A 16,581-nucleotide genomic window follows, 5' to 3' on the forward strand; every position below is an offset into this window, starting at 1 on the left:
TTCCTCTGCCTTTTCTAAAACCAGCTTGAACATCAGGGAGTTCACAGTTCACGTATTGCTGAAGCCTGGCTTGCAGAATTTTGAGCATGACTTTACTAGCATGTGAGATGAGTGCAACTGTGAGGTCGTTTGGGCATTCTTTGGCATTGCCTTTCTTTGGGATTGGAATGAAAACTGCCCTTTTCCAGTCCTGTGGCCACTGCTGAGTTTTCCAAATTTGCTGGCATATTGAGTGCAGCACTTTCACAGCATCATCTTTCAGGATTTGAAATAGTTTAACTGGAATTCCATCACCTCCACTAGCTTTGTTTGTAGTGATGCCTTCTAAGACCTACTTGACTTCACGTTCCAGGATGTCTGGCTCTAGGTCAGTGATCACACCATCATTATTATCTGGGTCGTGAAGACTCTTAGACATGTCTAGAGTAGAGTAGCGAAAACAAAAATACTAGATATTTAATATTGACTATTTCCCAGTTCACGGGACTCTGACATTCATGTAGGTCAATGTTTTTTTGTATTTCCAACAGTTTGATATGTAAGGGCTTCCCTTTCTGGAGACCATTTAAATAAGAACTCAGAACTTGAGCAATATTATCAAAAACCACAAGGCTCACAGTGAGACATACATAAATCCAGACAGACAGACAAGAGATCTTGCAGTTTTCCACCTGAGATTTAAAGTATTTCTTTGAGCCATTTTCCTGGGGGGTTGGGGGGTGGCGGTGAGGCAGGCTTTAGTAACAAGCCCATTGTTTGTAATTGCATATGGAAAGAACCAGCTTTCTGGGGTCCAAGAAAAAAAGTTTCCTTGGTAACCAAGTTTGTCTGGATCTATAGAATATCATGGCCCTCCTAGGTCAGGTCATCTTTCTTTCTGTAGTCATCGTTTTATCCCTAAATCATAGACAGCTTGGATTGTCTCTGTGGGGGTGGGTTTATTGTCCTCCTGTTTCACCTGGCGGCAGTAGCGAGGTCAGAGTGCCTCTCCTGGAACCGGGCATGGGGGTGGGGCTCACCAGGAGCCTGTGGTGAAGGTGGGGAGCACACTGGGAGCGCGCCAGGGGCCGGGCGGACACAGGCGGCGCGGGTCGGGGTTCCAGTCGGGGCGGGGTGGGGGGGTCCCATTTGTGCTCTCGGGGGTCACCACTGCTGCTGGAAATGCGCCGGGAGCGCACCCAGGGCGGGGTGAACCCGGGCGGCGCGGGTCGGGAATCCGGTCATGGAGGAGGGGTGGGGGGCGGTCCCAGTTGTGCTCTCGGGGTTCACCACTGCTGCTGGGAAGGCACCAGGAGCTCACCAGGGGCGGGGTGAACCCGGGCGGTGCAGGTCGGGGGTCCGGTCATGGAGGAGTGGGGGCGGGCATCCCAGTTGTGCTCTCGCAGGTCGCCACTGCGGCTGGAAATGAGCTGGGAGCGCACCCGGGGCGGGGCAAACCCAGGCTGCGCGGGTCGAGATTCCGATCACTGTGGATGGGGGTCGGTGCCAGTTGTGCTCTCGGGGGTCCCCACTGTGGCTGGGAAGGCACCGGGAGCACCACAGGGGCAGGGCAAACCCAGGCGGCGCGGGGTGGGGGTCGGCTCCTGGCAGGGGTGGGGGAGGGGTTCCCAGGTGTGCTCTCGGGGGTCCCCACTGCAGCTGGGAACGCCCATTTCGTGCGCTCCTGGGTCCCCAAGGATCGGCATCCAGTGGGCGCAGTGGAGGGGTGCGGACCACAGGTAAGGGAACTGGGACTGCGTGGAGCAGGGAACCACGTATTCCATTCTCGGAGCTCCCCAAGCCTTTGCGGTCAAGGCCTTTACCGCTCCACCCCTTTGCTGAAAGCTCAGAGCCGCGAGGTTGTCCCAAGCAGCGTAGTGTCTGCTGGAAGTCCAAGGGACAGAACCCTGAACTCTGGCCAGCTGGCCCAGCCCTGCTTCTGGCACTTTGTAGGCCAGTGGGCCCTTGACCACCTGCTGGGATGGGAAAGGGAAGGGTGCACGAATTGCACCCTAGAAACTTAGTAGGGTGCATGGGTTTAAAAACCTGGTGGCCGCCCAGGCAGAAAAGAAGGAGGGAGGGCACCTTGCTGCCCTTTCATGGCAGAATCTGTGGCTGTCCTGCTGTGTGGGTCTTTTCATGGGGACCTTGTGCAATAAAAGTTTGGTATTTTGGAACTGAATAATTAGAACGTGTGAAAATTTTAAATTATGTGGTGGTTTAATTAAAACAAAACAAAACAAAACCAAGCTCCAAGTGTTTTGCAAATGGAGGTCTAACTATTGAAGGCCTGTTTTCCTTCCACTGTGGCATTCTATGAAGAAGTGTGTTGGGTTTTGTTGTTTTGTTTTTTTTAAGAAAAGTGTTGGAAGTGAGGGAAACAGGAAACCCAGAGGTGCCCCTGTAGTTTGGCAAAGGCCTTAGGAGGTCACTTGGAAATGCTGCGGGCTGTAGGGGGGCAGATGGGCACAGAGCTGTGCAGGCTTGTCCTTTGCATGGATGTTCTTGTGTGCGGAAACCCAGCTCGGAGCCATCTCCTGATGTGTAAGAATTTCCCAGACAAACCTTGAGCTAAGCAATGCATTTTTTCCTAAGGAAATCTTTGTCTTAAGCGATGTTAGTATCCTATGTATTTCCGCTAGACTCTGGCTTCAGGTCGGTTCCCCCAAAAGGCTCAGAAGTGATTTGAACAAAACAGTATGTTTTCCTCCTACTTTGTTCTCCTAATCTATGTTAAGGAAATGATATATTTGCCTGGAATACTGCCTTTCTTCAAGATTCATGTCAATCATTTTTTGGCCCGGGATGACTCACCTGCTGCCAATGTTATCTCAATGCATGTCGTGGGTGAAGGGCCTGGTGCCATTCCCTGAGACAGTGCCTTTCTTTCCTTAGCAGACTGCAAGTGCCTGTATAATATCTGGCTAAAGACCAGCAGGGGGTACTCTTATGCCCCCCGCCACCCCGCCGCAAGTCTATGTCAGCAGCTTTCTCTATCTCTTTTATACTTTAATAACACTTGATGACACAAAAGCTCTGAGCGATTAAGTCATATCAAATCTTCATTTCAGATTGAAGATGCATTCCATGGTATTGCCATCTTAAGTCTTTCCATCGCTATGGAATATCTGTCCATGTATTCAGGATATTTTTCAGCCATGGTGTATAATTTCCAGTGTGCCAGTCTTGTCATCCTCATTATATCCATGCCAAAGTACTTTATTCATGTTGACATTATTGAAAGGGAATTTTTTTAATTCCTTTTCAGATTATTATATGCTAGTGTATACAGATAAAACTGTGTAATCATTCATTTTTATCACTTTGGACAGCTTGATAGTTGTCTTTTACTTTCTCATACTTTAAGATTATCCTGGCACATATATGTACTGCCTCACCCCTAATCTCAGTCATGTGTTCAAAGAAATTCTGTCCTTTTATTTATTTATTTTTTGTAACATTGAATTCGTTTTGACTATGCTGGGTCTTTGTTGCTAGATGGAAGTTGCTAGGACCTCTGGACTGCAGTCTCCCATCTCTTGTTGACCTCTTGTTGACCTCTCCAGAATCCTGGTTGGTGGGAGCTTGTTAGTTCCTTGTTCCTTACCAGGACCTCCTGTTTTAAGATGACTCCTGCAAGTGTTTTCTCTTCTCTGTTGCCTGGCAAGGATGGGTGGTCACTGGTTCATTTAACAGAGTGCCTTTTGGTTCTCTGGAATAAGGTCCTTCACAGAGTAAATGTATGAAATTGTAAAAGTCAATGTTTGAAATAATGTACATTCCTAATTTGGTAAGTTGGCTTTTTTGTGTGTGTTAGAACTCATCACCAGACCAAAGGTCATGTAGATCTTTTGTTGTTTTCTCAAATTATATAGTTTTTTAAAAGGAATTCCGGTGTTAGTTGCAAAGTTTGTGCTTCTGTTCATTTCATTTTTTTTTATAAACAGTTATTTATTTCTAGTTGATTGATCACTGCTTTACAATATCGGTTTGATTTGTCATACATCCACACGAACGAACCATAGGTGTACGTGTATCCCCTCGCTCTGGAATCTCCCTCCATCATCCCATCAATCCCCACCTCTCTAGGTTATTACAGAGCCCCAGTTTGAGTTCCCTGAGTCATAACAGCAAATTCCCACTGGTTGTCTATTTACAAATGTTGGTGTACATGCATCCATGCTGCTCTCTCCATTCATGTCACCCTCTCCCTCTTGTTCCCCACCCTGGTCCGTAAGTCTGTCCTCTATGTCTGCATCTCCGGTGCTGCTATGTGAACAAATTCGTCAGACCCATCCTTCTCGATTCCATGTTTTTCTCTTTCTGACTGACTTGCCTGTTTAATACACTCTCGGTTCATCCCCTTCCTTAGAACGGACTCAAATTGTTCCTTTTTATGGCTGCGTTCCATCCAGGCTCTGACTGTTCCTTAGCCATGTTTTGAGGAGGGTCATGGAGCCATTGTGCTCCATTTCAGTTTGGGCTTCCAGTCTGAGTGCTCACAGCAGAGCTGCTTGTGGGTGAGCCTTCTGAGGTCTGTGAGTGCAGGGCTGCCCACTCTTCCCTGGCGGGAGCTTTGTCTCCTCAGGGCCCTCAGGGCTCGGGCTCTGGGGTCACGGGGCTGCGTCCCGGCTGAGAGGAACAGGGTTGCCTCAGTGCCCGCCAGCAAGGAGGCGCTGCAAGAGGGGAAAATGAGGACGAAGTAGACGTTTCCTGTGTCCAGCTGAGCGCTGACCAGAGGTCCATCTCAGAGCACTCGGGGGGTGGGGGGTGGTGAGGAGAGCTCCATGTGCAAATGGCGGGTTTTCAGTTCGATCAGTTCGATTTCTGTTCGATGGCCTAGAGGATGACCTTCACGGATGTTCTTCCGAGTAGGTGGCCAGTTTTCCTGTCCCTGTTTCTTCAGAAGACTGTCCTTTCCTCTTGGCTCATTCCTGGTTTGATTTTCATGAACTGACCATGTTCCATGTGGGTTCATTCCTGGGCTCTCTCTTCTTTCCTGGAGTCCATGTGTCTGTGTTCCTGCCAGTTCCTCACTGTGGTGGTTACTACAGGGCCATGATGTAGTTTGAAGTCAGAGAGGAAGATGCCTCCAGCTGTGTTCTTCTCTCTCAGAGTCTTCTTGGCCCTTTAAGGTCGTGTTCAATATTAGCAGTCTACTAGTAGGAGTATTTCTTTTCTATGAAAATGGCCATTGCATATCATTTTGTGATTGCAGTCAGTGTATTTGTTGATGGCTTTGCTTGGAATGGACATTTGAATTCCTCATTGTTCCAGTGTTTTAGCGTGGTGTCGTTTTCTGTTTATTTGTGTTTTCTTTGGTTTCTTTTTCAGTGCTTTCTGGTTTTCTGACTACTAGTCTTTTATGTCCTTGATTAAGTCTGTTGCTAGATGTTTTATTCTTTTGGGTGCAATTATAAGTGGGATTTTCTTAATGTTTATTTCTGTTTGTTATTAGGCTATAGAAACGCAAGTGATTTTTACATATTGATTGGGATTGTAAGTTGTAGTAGTTTCTATGATTGTAAATTGATCGGAAATTATTCAACTTTACTGAATGTAGTCTAAAAACTTTTTGTGAAGTTATGGGGAACATTTTACTTGCAAAATCTGTTTGTCCCGCAGACCCAAGGCATGGTGGTTACTAGTAGACTGCCCACAGTACTTCTTCATTCCATGTGGACTCCTTCAAGGACAGTGGAGCATCACAGCTTCCCTTGAACTTCGCCTGGGTAAGTCTGAACTCTATAGAAAATTTTCATGCCTGTCTAATCTGATTTTCATTTATGGTATTGACTTGTTTGTTTTGAAACATAATTTCCATTCTGGGTAAAATGTACAGAAAACTCCTAGCAAAGGGAAAAAGTGCTCGCATTTGCCACATCATCTAAAACACTCTATGTGTTTTATCCAAAATGGGTGGATTCTCCTGCAGAACCTGCATATAATCTCCAAAATCAGAACATCATATGGTTTCTACGGTATAATGTAATCCACAGCCCCAGTTCTGTTTCAGCAATTGTTCAATTGTATGAATATATCTTTTCTTCCTTTTTTTTTTTTTTTTTTAGAATGTTACTGAGATGTTCATTGATTTGGACAAACTTGATGGACTTAAAGCAGATGGTGAATATGGGATCTGCGTGGCCTTTTCTATATGGATATTTTTCACTAAAGATGGTTTTAATGTTTATTCATGTTATAAAATGTGTGAATCTTGCATTCCTTTTTTTCTCCATAGTAATTAAAAATAAATAACATGCCATTTACCATTTAGATATTTGTAAGCATACAGTGTTGTAGTATGAACTACCTTTCCTTGTTTTGCAAACCGGTTTAATATGTGTACCTCGTGCATGCTTTGAAGAAACTCAGGAAACTGAGTCAGTGACTGAAATGGCCCAAGATATCACCTTAGATACCACCTTCATCTAAAACCAAATCAGGGGCTTCCTGGTGGTCCAGTAGCTAAGACTGGACACTCCCAAAGAAGGTGGCTAAGGTTCAATCCCTTATCCGAGAACTAGATCTCCCATGCCACAATGAAGAGTTGGCATGCTTTAGCTAAATATCTGGCTGGCCTCAACGAAGGTCGATCTGGTGCAGCCAAGTACAAATATATATATATATATATTTAAAAAATAAAATGAAAGGAAAGGAAGGATATGGTCACTGTACAGATTTACATCTTAGGGTTCCCTCTTGATAAAAAAAAAAAAAAAAAGAGTTTCACAAGACTCTCATCCTTCTATCTGGTATATACCGAGGATTCCTTTGAAATGAGACTTCTCTTGTAAATGTGACTCACAGAAGAGCCGTCTTGAACTTGGGTTTCAGAGATGAGCATTTGTCCTCTTAAAAAAAAAAAAAGAAAGTTAATTAGGTCCAACTAATTCTCATGCTGAAGAGGTATATTTTGGGGTAGCATTTGCTCCCCTTCACTGTGGATTTATCCCAAATTGCTTACACAGTCATCGCCCGAAGACATCCTGATATTTGAAAGTTTTTAGCTGTTAGAAGTAGAGCTGTGTAGAATTGTGTGATACTTTTTGTCTGGACACTTTTTCAAAGCTGTTTAGTAAGTGCTAGGCGTGTAGTGTTCAGGTCACAGGTGAGCCTTGTTTAGCTGTAGAAAACTCCAGCTAAATTTCTCTGGCATGTGGGATCTTCCTGGGTAAGGGATCGAACTTGAGTGTCTTGCATCGTCACGCAGATTCTTTACCACTGAGCCACCAGAGAAACCCTGCACCCCCTCCCCCTTTTTTGAGCTTACTGGATCTAATAGGTGTGCAGTGCTACTTCACTGATGTTTTAGTTTCTAATTTCCTAATGATATATGATTTTGAGTATTTTTGATATGCTGATTTACTATCTGTATCTTTTCTTTGGCCAGGAGTTCAGATTTATACACTTTTAATGAGGTTGTTTGTTCCAGATGTTTTGGTATATTCGGAGTACGATCCTTTATCGTATATGTATTTTGTCAATATATTTTTCTGTGGCTTGCGTTTAAGTTTTGTGAATAAGGTTTTTCACAGTTTAAATTTATAATTTTTTAAAGTTCATGTTATAATTTTTATGTCCTTTTTTGGATAGACTTTAGTGTGTGTTTTTGTTGTCGTTGTTGTTGTTAAAATTCATAAGCAGAGCTAAGGTACCGTAGATACAGTTTTAAGCAAAGCTGAGGTACCATAGATACAATTTTGCCTTTTGTCTGTTGAGAAGTTTGAGTGAGGTTGGTATACATTGTAAAATTTTGACTACACTCATTTGACTGGATATGGCTTCCAATTATTTGTATAATTGGTTTTGGAGATGTCATGAGAAGTCAGTTTCCCCAAGGGAAACTGGGCGGGTTCTGTGAAACATGAACTGTCTTCGATCCCTGGGAATTACTTTCTATTTTTCTGGCTTTGGATTTGATTTGTTTGGATATCTCATACTAGTGGAATCACAGAACGTTTCTCCGTTTTTGGTCTGGTTTATTTCACTTAATATAATGACCATAAGGTTCGTCCTCATTGTAGCATTGTCAGAATTACCGACTTTGAAGGGCCAAATCAGATTCCATTGTGTGTCTACCACAGTTTGTTTATGGAATTGGCTGTCCATGGACATTTAGATTGCCTCTGTTTGTTGGCCAGTGTGAATCATGCTGTTGTGAGTATGCGTGCAGAAATATGCATTTTTTTCAGCCCCCTTTTCCAAACCTTTTGGGTACATAGCATGAATTAGAATCGAAATATCTGTTTGTCCCATGTGTTAGTTTTGGAGTAATTTCTGTAGTGTCTTGCACAGTGGCAGAACCATTTCAGTTTATCTTTTTGTATGGTAGAATACTGTTCAAGCTTTTGAATATACCCTGTGTTGCATATTCATTCACCCACCGATGGACACTTGAATGGATTCTACCTTTGGGCTATTGTGAATAAGGTCGCTATGAATATTTGTGTACCAGTTTTTGTTTGAATTATTAACAACTACATAGTACTATGTATGAAAGAAACCACAAGGATCTACTCTATAGTTTCGGAAACTGTATTGAGTATCTTATGATAATGTATAATGGAACAGAATCTCCAAAGGAATATATGAAAGAGACACAATACCATGATAAGTATTGTGCCAACACTGTGTATTTCTACACGCCACTAAAATATTCACATCCGTAAGTATATTTCACTGCTTGGTTGTACAAAAATAGAGAAGTCAAACAGAGAAGAAATAAACTTCCTGTCATTGCTCATCATCATTTATGCACTATTACTACCTGTAGCACTCATTGTATAAATAAGTGCTGGACTAGGAATTGGCATTCGTGTAAATCAAGAGATGGTGAAGGTGTAAGGAAGTTGAACTTACTGATTTCCTTAATGAAGGATTATGGAACTCTATGTACATGAAGTGAATGAAAGTCAAATGGTTTAATCGAGCCACATTCTTCCTAGAGTGATGAGCTTCCACCCCACCCAATGTTAGCTCATAATTAAATCCTGCAGTCATCTGGCCTCAGTGTCTGCTTCCTGCCATTCAGAAAGAAAAAGTGAGGAAGTTCTGACAAAACCATTGCTATTTTTCTTTTTTGGATTTGTATTTTATTGCAGGGCTTGGGAAAAAGAAGGCCTAGCCTGTTTTCAGAGTTGCATCCCAAGGCTTGCTCTGCCATGTTACATATGTTGAGAAACTGCTGACGCTGTTCAACAAAGGACAGTGATCTGCACTTCAGTATCTGTTGCTTGAGCTGGAATAGTATGTATCCCTTTAAGTGCAGTCCTTCATACTGAAGCAGGTCTACCTGAAGCAGTAGCATAAGATGAACACATTGATCATATAGACATCACATTCCATGAATTTGTAAGAATTTTTCAGGTATACCCACCATCAATGGAGGAACTGACTTGTTCCAGTAATAAGTGGAGTACCCAGCAAAACAACAGTTCCTTGACTAAATAATATGCTTACGGTACTTCTGCCAGTGTTCTTTCTCCTACTTTGGTCATTAACAGGAGAAGCTGATGGCAGTGGTTCTTCAAATGTATATCAATTCCTAGGTGGCACAATCAGTAAATAATCTGCCTATGAGTGCAGGATATGGAAGTGATGTGGGTTTGATCCCTGGGTCGGGAAGATAACAATTCATACACTCATTTTATGTGAACAAGTTTTATACTCATGAGTGTTTTTCTTCTGTATACAGAATATATAGGTGAACTATAAAGAAAGCTGAGCGCAGAAGAATGGATGCTTTTGAACTGTGGTGTTGGATAAGACTCTTGGCAGTCCCTTGGACTGCAAGGAAGTCCAACCAGTCCATCCTAAAGGAAATCCGTTCTGGGTGTTCATCGGAAGGACTGATGTTGAAGCTGAAACTCCAGTTTTTGGAGAGCTGACTCATTTGAAATGACCCTGATGTTGGGAAAGATTGAAGACAGGAGGAGAAGGGGATGACAGCGGATGAGATGGTTAGATGGCACCAGCGACCCAATGGTCACGAGTTTGGGTAAAGTCTGGGAGTCGGTGATGGACAGGGAGGCCTGGCGTGCTGTGGTTCAATGGGGGTCACAAAGACCGAGCAACTGAACTGAACTGAACTGAACTGAAAAACAAATGCTGTTCAAGGACACTGAAAGAACCCTGATGTTGAAAAGCAGATCTGTATTGTGAGCAATGCTTTGAAATCCATGAGTTGACACATAGTATTACGCCTATCATCCTTGTAGTTCCCTCAGTGAAATATGTTGTGAAAAGCTCTTCCTTCGTAGTATAGATTCATGAAGAAGCTAAATAGCATGAATCCTTTACATTGACAACTGTGAATTTAATTCTCCTGTGAATCCCATGTGACAACCACACATACCAACATGATTTATTAGTATTATATCAATATTTTTAGTCCTACTGTATTTCAACTAAAAATGTCACTATACAATGGTACATGAAGTCAAGACACAAAATCAGGGCAAATACAAAATATTCCACCCTGTGAGAAAAGGAGCAAAAAATAATGTACTTTGCCTATTGCATTTTTATGTATTAGATCCTTAAGTATTTTATTCACCACACCCAACTGAATGGTTCACAAATGTTTCAGAGAGGAAAGGATTATTTCTCTTTAACAATGAGGAGTTCAACTGCTCTCAAAGCAAATACCAGACGGTAATCACCATGAAGGACAAAGTTGATTATTCATATTTATATTATTCATTCGTTAGATTGCCAAAGGTTCTAGATCCGTTACCACATTTTTTATTTAATAATATCCGCATGTGAAAGTGAAAATGGCTCAGTGGTGCCTGATTCTTTGTGACCCCACGGACTATACAGTCCATGGCATTCTCTAGGCTAGAATACTGGGAGTGGGTTGTCTGTTACTTCTCCAGGGAATCTTCCCGACCCAGGAATGAAACCGGAGTCTCCTGCATTCAGAAAAATCATGTCCTTTGAATTTCCATTTTACTGTATAGGATCATGGCAATGTGATTACATAAAATTGTTTAGTTTCCTTTACGTTTCCCCTGTTTGATACAGATGTCAGCCTTTGGTTCTATCACTAGCATTGCAAATAAAAAGAAAAAGAAATTAATTAGCGCTTCAATAGTGTTTTTACTGTAGCAATAAGTATAGCATAATGTGTGACCTAGCAACAGCTAGTGAGCATAGGACTGTCTGGAACATTTTTGCATCCTGTGGGAAAACACCCTGTGTGCGCCCCTCGATACCGGGCCTAGAGACCAAAATGTACATGAAAGGAAATAGTGGAGCTGATCAGAGTAATGCGCCGAAACATGTCTGACACAGTGCCACAGCCTGCTCCTTCATGGGCAATGCCACTATAACCTAGGAATGTCATTACAAGGTTCACAAATGGCATGCGAGATGCTCGGCACTGACACTGAGCTCAGCCCTGACTCTGAGTTTCAGTCCTCTGAGCAGATCTGGACGTCTCCCATTGTAGAAGCTAACCCGTTCCTTCCAAATACATGCTTGCAAACACACACCAGTTGGCTGCCTCTGCTTCCACAAGGGAGGCTTCATTTACCCGCATCTGTGAACTTCACTTCCCAGCTGATGGACCAACCACTTATTGTAAGTATTTTCTCAGGGGCTGTTTCCCCAGGGCTGGGGCCGAGGTAAGGGACCCAAACTCATAGGGAAAGGCAAAACCACATCCACACATCTTTGCTCTGTAGGAGAGATCTAATGTACCTAAGTGTGTCAGGAAATTTTTGGTGCGAACACAGACACTCTGTCTGCGTGTTGCTGCATACCCAAAATAGGGCCACAAGGAGCTTCATGCTCTCCATGCGGTGCGGAAGCTGTGCGGCCAAGCAACAGCTGGAGAATCCAACCAATTGCTCTTTTCTTACCTCTGACAGAGCTCGCAATGCTGTAGCCCTTGGCAGTTTGGAAACACTGGACCCTAACCCCTCTTAAAGTAGGCCTGGGTTCTAGTTCCAATAGAAAGGCAATAGCGGAGCTGAGGACAGAAAGGTGCCAGTCATTTATCACATGCTCCCGCAGCCTGCTATTTCATGGACACTAACGCTAGAAGCTAGGAATGTCTTTGCAAGGCGCGCAAAGGACAGGGGAGAACTTCGACCCTGACTCCGGTTTTTCAGTCCCCTGAGCAGATCTGAGGTTCTCCCGTTGTAGAAGATAACCCGTTCCTTCCAAATACAGGCTTCCTAACACAGGCCGGTTGGCTGCCTCTTCTTCCACGAAGCAGGCTTCCTTTCCTTGCAACCTGCGAATTCTGCTTAACAGCCTGGTGGAAAATCAGTTATTTGAATAATTTTTTCAGAGGCTGTTTCCCTGGAGCTGGGGCCAAGCTAGGGGACCCATACTGACAAGGGAAGGCAAAACCACATCCAATTTCTTTGCTCTGCAGGACAGCTTTAGTGAACCTGAGTCTATCAGGAACATTTCTAGCTCCAACAGAGCCAAACTCTGTGTGTGAAGCTGCATAGTCAAATAGGGGCACAGACAGCATGACTCTCTCTGTGCAGCTTTGAAGCAGTCATTCAAACAACAGCTTGAGAATCCATACAATGCTCTCTCTTACCGCTGAGAGAGTTCTCATTGCTGTAGCCCTTGGCAGTTTGTAGAAATCTGCACCCAAACCCTTCTCCAAGTAGACCTGGGTCCTAGTTCGGATGAACATGCAATGGCGGACCTGAAGCCAGTAAGGCACCAGTCAGGTCTCACACACTCTGGCAGCCTGCTCCTCCAGGGAAAATAAGACCTCTTTTACCCTGCAGGAGGCTCGCTTGCCTTGCCTCCTGCCAACTGCGTTTCCCAGCCTGGAGAAAAAGCGGTTCCTAGAGACCTTTTCTCAGGGGCTGTTTCTCCGGAGCTGGGGTGGATCTCGGGGACCCAACTGTCACGGGAAGGCAAAACCACATGGACAGGTCTATGCTCTGTAGGAGAGCTCTAGTGAACCTCATCTGTCAGGTACATTCTTGGCTCCTAAAGAGACACCTCTGTGTGTGAAGCTACACACCCAACATGCGGGCACATGGAGCCTGATTCTCTCCGTGGGGTGCTGATGCTTTGTGGCAAAGCACCTGCTTGAGAATCCATCCGCTTACGCTTCCCTCGCCTTGACAGAGGTCTCATTGCTGTAGACCATGGCAGTTTGGAAAGAAGTAGGCCCTTACCCTTCACAAAGTAGGCCTTTGTCCTAGTTTGAATGGAAAGGCAATAGCTGAGCTGAGGTCAGTAAGGCGCCAGTCAAGTCAGACATGTTCCCGAAGCCTGCCCCTTCATGGACAATAACGCTAGAATCTAGGAATGTCTTTGCAAGGCTGACAAAGGGCAGTCAGGATCCTCGACCCTACCTCTGGAATTTCCGTCTCCTGAGAAGATCTGGAGGTGTCCTTTGGGAGAAGCTAACCCATTTCTTCCAAATAGAGGCTTCCAAACACAGGCCGGTTTACTGCCTCTTCTTGCCTGAAGGAGGCTTACTTGTCCCGCCTCCTGCAAACCCCGCTTCCCAGCCTGGGGGAAAAGGGTTCTTGGAGATCTTTTCTCATTGGCTGTTTCCATGGAGTTGGGGCCGAGCCCGGAGACCCACATGCAGGGGGAAGACAAAACCATATGGACAAGACTTTGCTCTCTAGGAGAGATCTAGTAAAGCTCAGTGTGTCAGGAAAGCTCTTGGCTCCTACGGGGACACCTCTGTGTGTGAAGCTGCGTACCCAACATACTGGCGCAGAGAGCCTTATTCTCTCCATGCAGCTTTGAAGCTATCGTTCAAGCAACAGCTTGAGAATCCATACAATGCTCTCCCTTACCTCTGAGAGAATTCTCATTGCTGTAGCACGTGACAGTTTGTAGAAATCCGCACCCAAACCCTTCTCCAATTAGGCCTAGGTACTAGTTCCAATACAAAGGCCATAGAAGAACTGAGGCCAGAAAGGCACCAGTCATGTCTCACACGCTCTGGCCGCCTGCTCCTTCGTGGACAGTAAGGCCTCTTTTTCTCTGCAGGAGGCTCGCTGCCTGCCTCCGTGAACTGCGTTTCCCAGCTTGAGGGAAATGCTGTTCTTGGAGATCTTTTCTCAGGGACTGTTTCCCTAGAGCTGGGGAGGAGATCGGGAACCCAACTCACAGGGGAAGACAAGACCAAATGGAGAGGTCTATGCTCTGTAGGAGAGCTCTCGTGAAGCTCATCTGTCTGGAACATTCCTGGCTGCTATGGAGACACCTCTTTGTGAACCTACATACCCAGCATAGCGGCACAGGGAGCCTGATTCTCTCTGTGGGGTGCTGAAGCATTGTGGCCAAGCAAGGCCTTGAGAATCCATCCACTTTGTCTTCCCTTACCTCTGACAGAGGTCTCATTGCTGTAGCCCCTGGCAGTTTGGAAAGAAGCAGACCCTTACCCTTCATCAAGTACGCCTTTATCCTAGAATGAACGGAAAGGCGATAGCTGAGCTGAGTCAGTAAGGCACCAGTCATGTCAGACATGTTCCCGAAGCCTGCTCCTTCATGGACAATAACGCTAGGATCTAGGAATATCTTTGCAAGGCTGGCAAAGGGCAGTCAGTTACCTCGACCCTCCCTCTGGAATTTCCGTCTTCTGAGCAGATCTGGAGGTCTCCTTTTGGAGAAGGTAACCCATTCCTTTCAAATAGAGGCTTCCAAACACAGGCCGGTTTGCTGCCTCTTCTTGCCCGAAGGAGGCTTCCTTGTCCCGACTCCTGTGAACTCCGCTTCCCAGCCTGGGGGAAATGCGATTCCTGGAGATCTTTTCTCAGGGGCTGTTTTCCCAGAGCTGGGGCGGACCTCGGGAACCCAACTCACAGCAGAAGGCAAAACCACATGGACAGGTCTATGCTCGGTAGGAGAGCTCTAGTGAACCTCATCTGTCAGGAACATTCTTGGCTCCTATAGAGACACCTCTGTGTGCGAAGCTACACGCCCAACATAGGGGCACAGGGAGCCTGACTCTCTCCGTGGGGTGTTGATGCTTTGTGGCAAAGCATCTGCTTGAGAATCCATCCGCTTACGCTTCCCTCGCCTTGACGGAGGTCTCATTGCTTAGCCCATTCAGTTTGGAAAGAAGTAGACCCTTACCCTTCACCATGTAGGCCTTTGTCCTAGTTTGAATGGAAAGGCAATAGCTGAGCTGAGTCAGTAAGCTGCCAGTCAAGTCAGACATGTTCCCAAAGCCTGCTCCTTCATGGACAATAACGCTAGAATCTGGGAATGTCTTTGCAAGGCTGCCAAAGGGCAGTCAGGAACCTCGACCCTGCCTCTGGAATTTCCGTCTTCTGAGCAGATCTGGAGGTCTCCTTTGGGAAAAGCTAACCCATTCCTTCCAAATAGAGGCTTCCAAACACAGGCCGGTTGGCTGCCTCTTCTTCCCCTAAAGAGATTTTCTTGTCCCGTCTCCTGCGAACTCTGCTTCCCAGCCTGGGGGAAAAGCAGTTCTCGGATATCTTTTCTCAGGGGCTGTTTCCACGGAGCTGGGACCTAGCCCGGAGACCCACAGGCAAAGGGGAAGGCAAAACCACATGGACAAGTCTTTGCTCTCTAGCAGAGCTCTAGTGAACCTCAGTCTGTAAGGAACGTTCTTGGCTTCTACGGGGACACCTCTGTGTGTGAAGCTGTGTACCCAACATAGGGGCACAGAGAGCCTGATTGTCTCTGTGCAGCTTTGAAGCTGTCGTTCAGAAAACAGCTTGAGAATCCATACAATGCTCTCCCTTACCGCTGAGAGAGTTCTCATTGCTGTAGCCTTTGGCAGTTTGTAGAAATCCGCACCCAAACCCTTCTCCAAGTAGGCCTGGGTCCTAGTTCGGATGAACATGCAATGGCGGAGCTGAGGCCAGTAAGGCACCAGTCAGGTCTTGCACATTCTGGCAGCCTGCTCCTCCGTGGACAGTAAGGCCTCTTTTTCCCTGGAGGAGGCTCACTGCCTGCCTCCGTGTACTGCGTTTCCCAGCTTGAGGGAAATGCGGTTCCTGGAGATCTTTTTTCAGGGGCTGTTTCCCTAGAGCTGGGGAGGAGATCAGGGACCCAACTCACAGGGGAAGACAAAACCACATGGAGAGGTCTATGCTCTGTAGGAGAGATCTCGTGAACCTCATCTGTCACGAACATTCTTGGCTCCTATAGAGACACCTCTGTGTGTGAAACTACACACCCAACATAGGGGCACAGGGAGCCTGACTCTTTCCGTGGGGTGTTGATGCTTTGTGGCAAAGCACCTACTTGAGAATCCATCCGCTTAGGCTTCCCTTGCCTGGACAGAGGTCTCATTGCTGTAGCCCTTGACAGTTTGGAAAGAAGCAGACCCTTACCCTTCACCAAGTAGGCCCTTGTCCTAGTCTGAAAGGAAAGGCAATAGCTGAGCTGAGGCCAGTAAGGTGCAGTCAAGTCACATATTCCCGAAGCCTGCTCCTTCATGAACAATAATGCTAGAATCTGGGAATGTCTTTGCAAGGCTGCCAAAGGGCAGTCAGGAACCTCGACCCTGCCTCTGGAATTTCCGTCTTCTGAGCAAATCTGGAGGTCTCCTTTGGGAAACTCTAACCCATTCCTTCCAAATAGAAGCTTCCAAACACAGGCCGGTTGTCTGCCTCTACTTGCCCAAAG

At 45.6% G+C, this 16,581-nt stretch overlaps 1 long non-coding RNA gene across 1 annotated transcript; it reads left to right on the forward strand.

Annotated features, from left to right (window-relative positions):
* Positions 1-1,617: 1,617 nt before the first annotated feature.
* Positions 1,618-6,123, forward strand: LOC113885475. Its single transcript, XR_003509225.1, has 3 exons — positions 1,618-1,718; positions 5,605-5,711; positions 6,051-6,123. It is a non-coding gene; the product is annotated as an uncharacterized LOC113885475 (long non-coding RNA).
* Positions 6,124-16,581: the final 10,458 nt, after the last annotated feature.

This window comes from Bos indicus x Bos taurus, chromosome 28, assembly GCF_003369695.1.
Source record: "Bos indicus x Bos taurus breed Angus x Brahman F1 hybrid chromosome 28, Bos_hybrid_MaternalHap_v2.0, whole genome shotgun sequence".
NCBI classification, from domain to species: domain Eukaryota; kingdom Metazoa; phylum Chordata; class Mammalia; order Artiodactyla; family Bovidae; genus Bos; species Bos indicus x Bos taurus.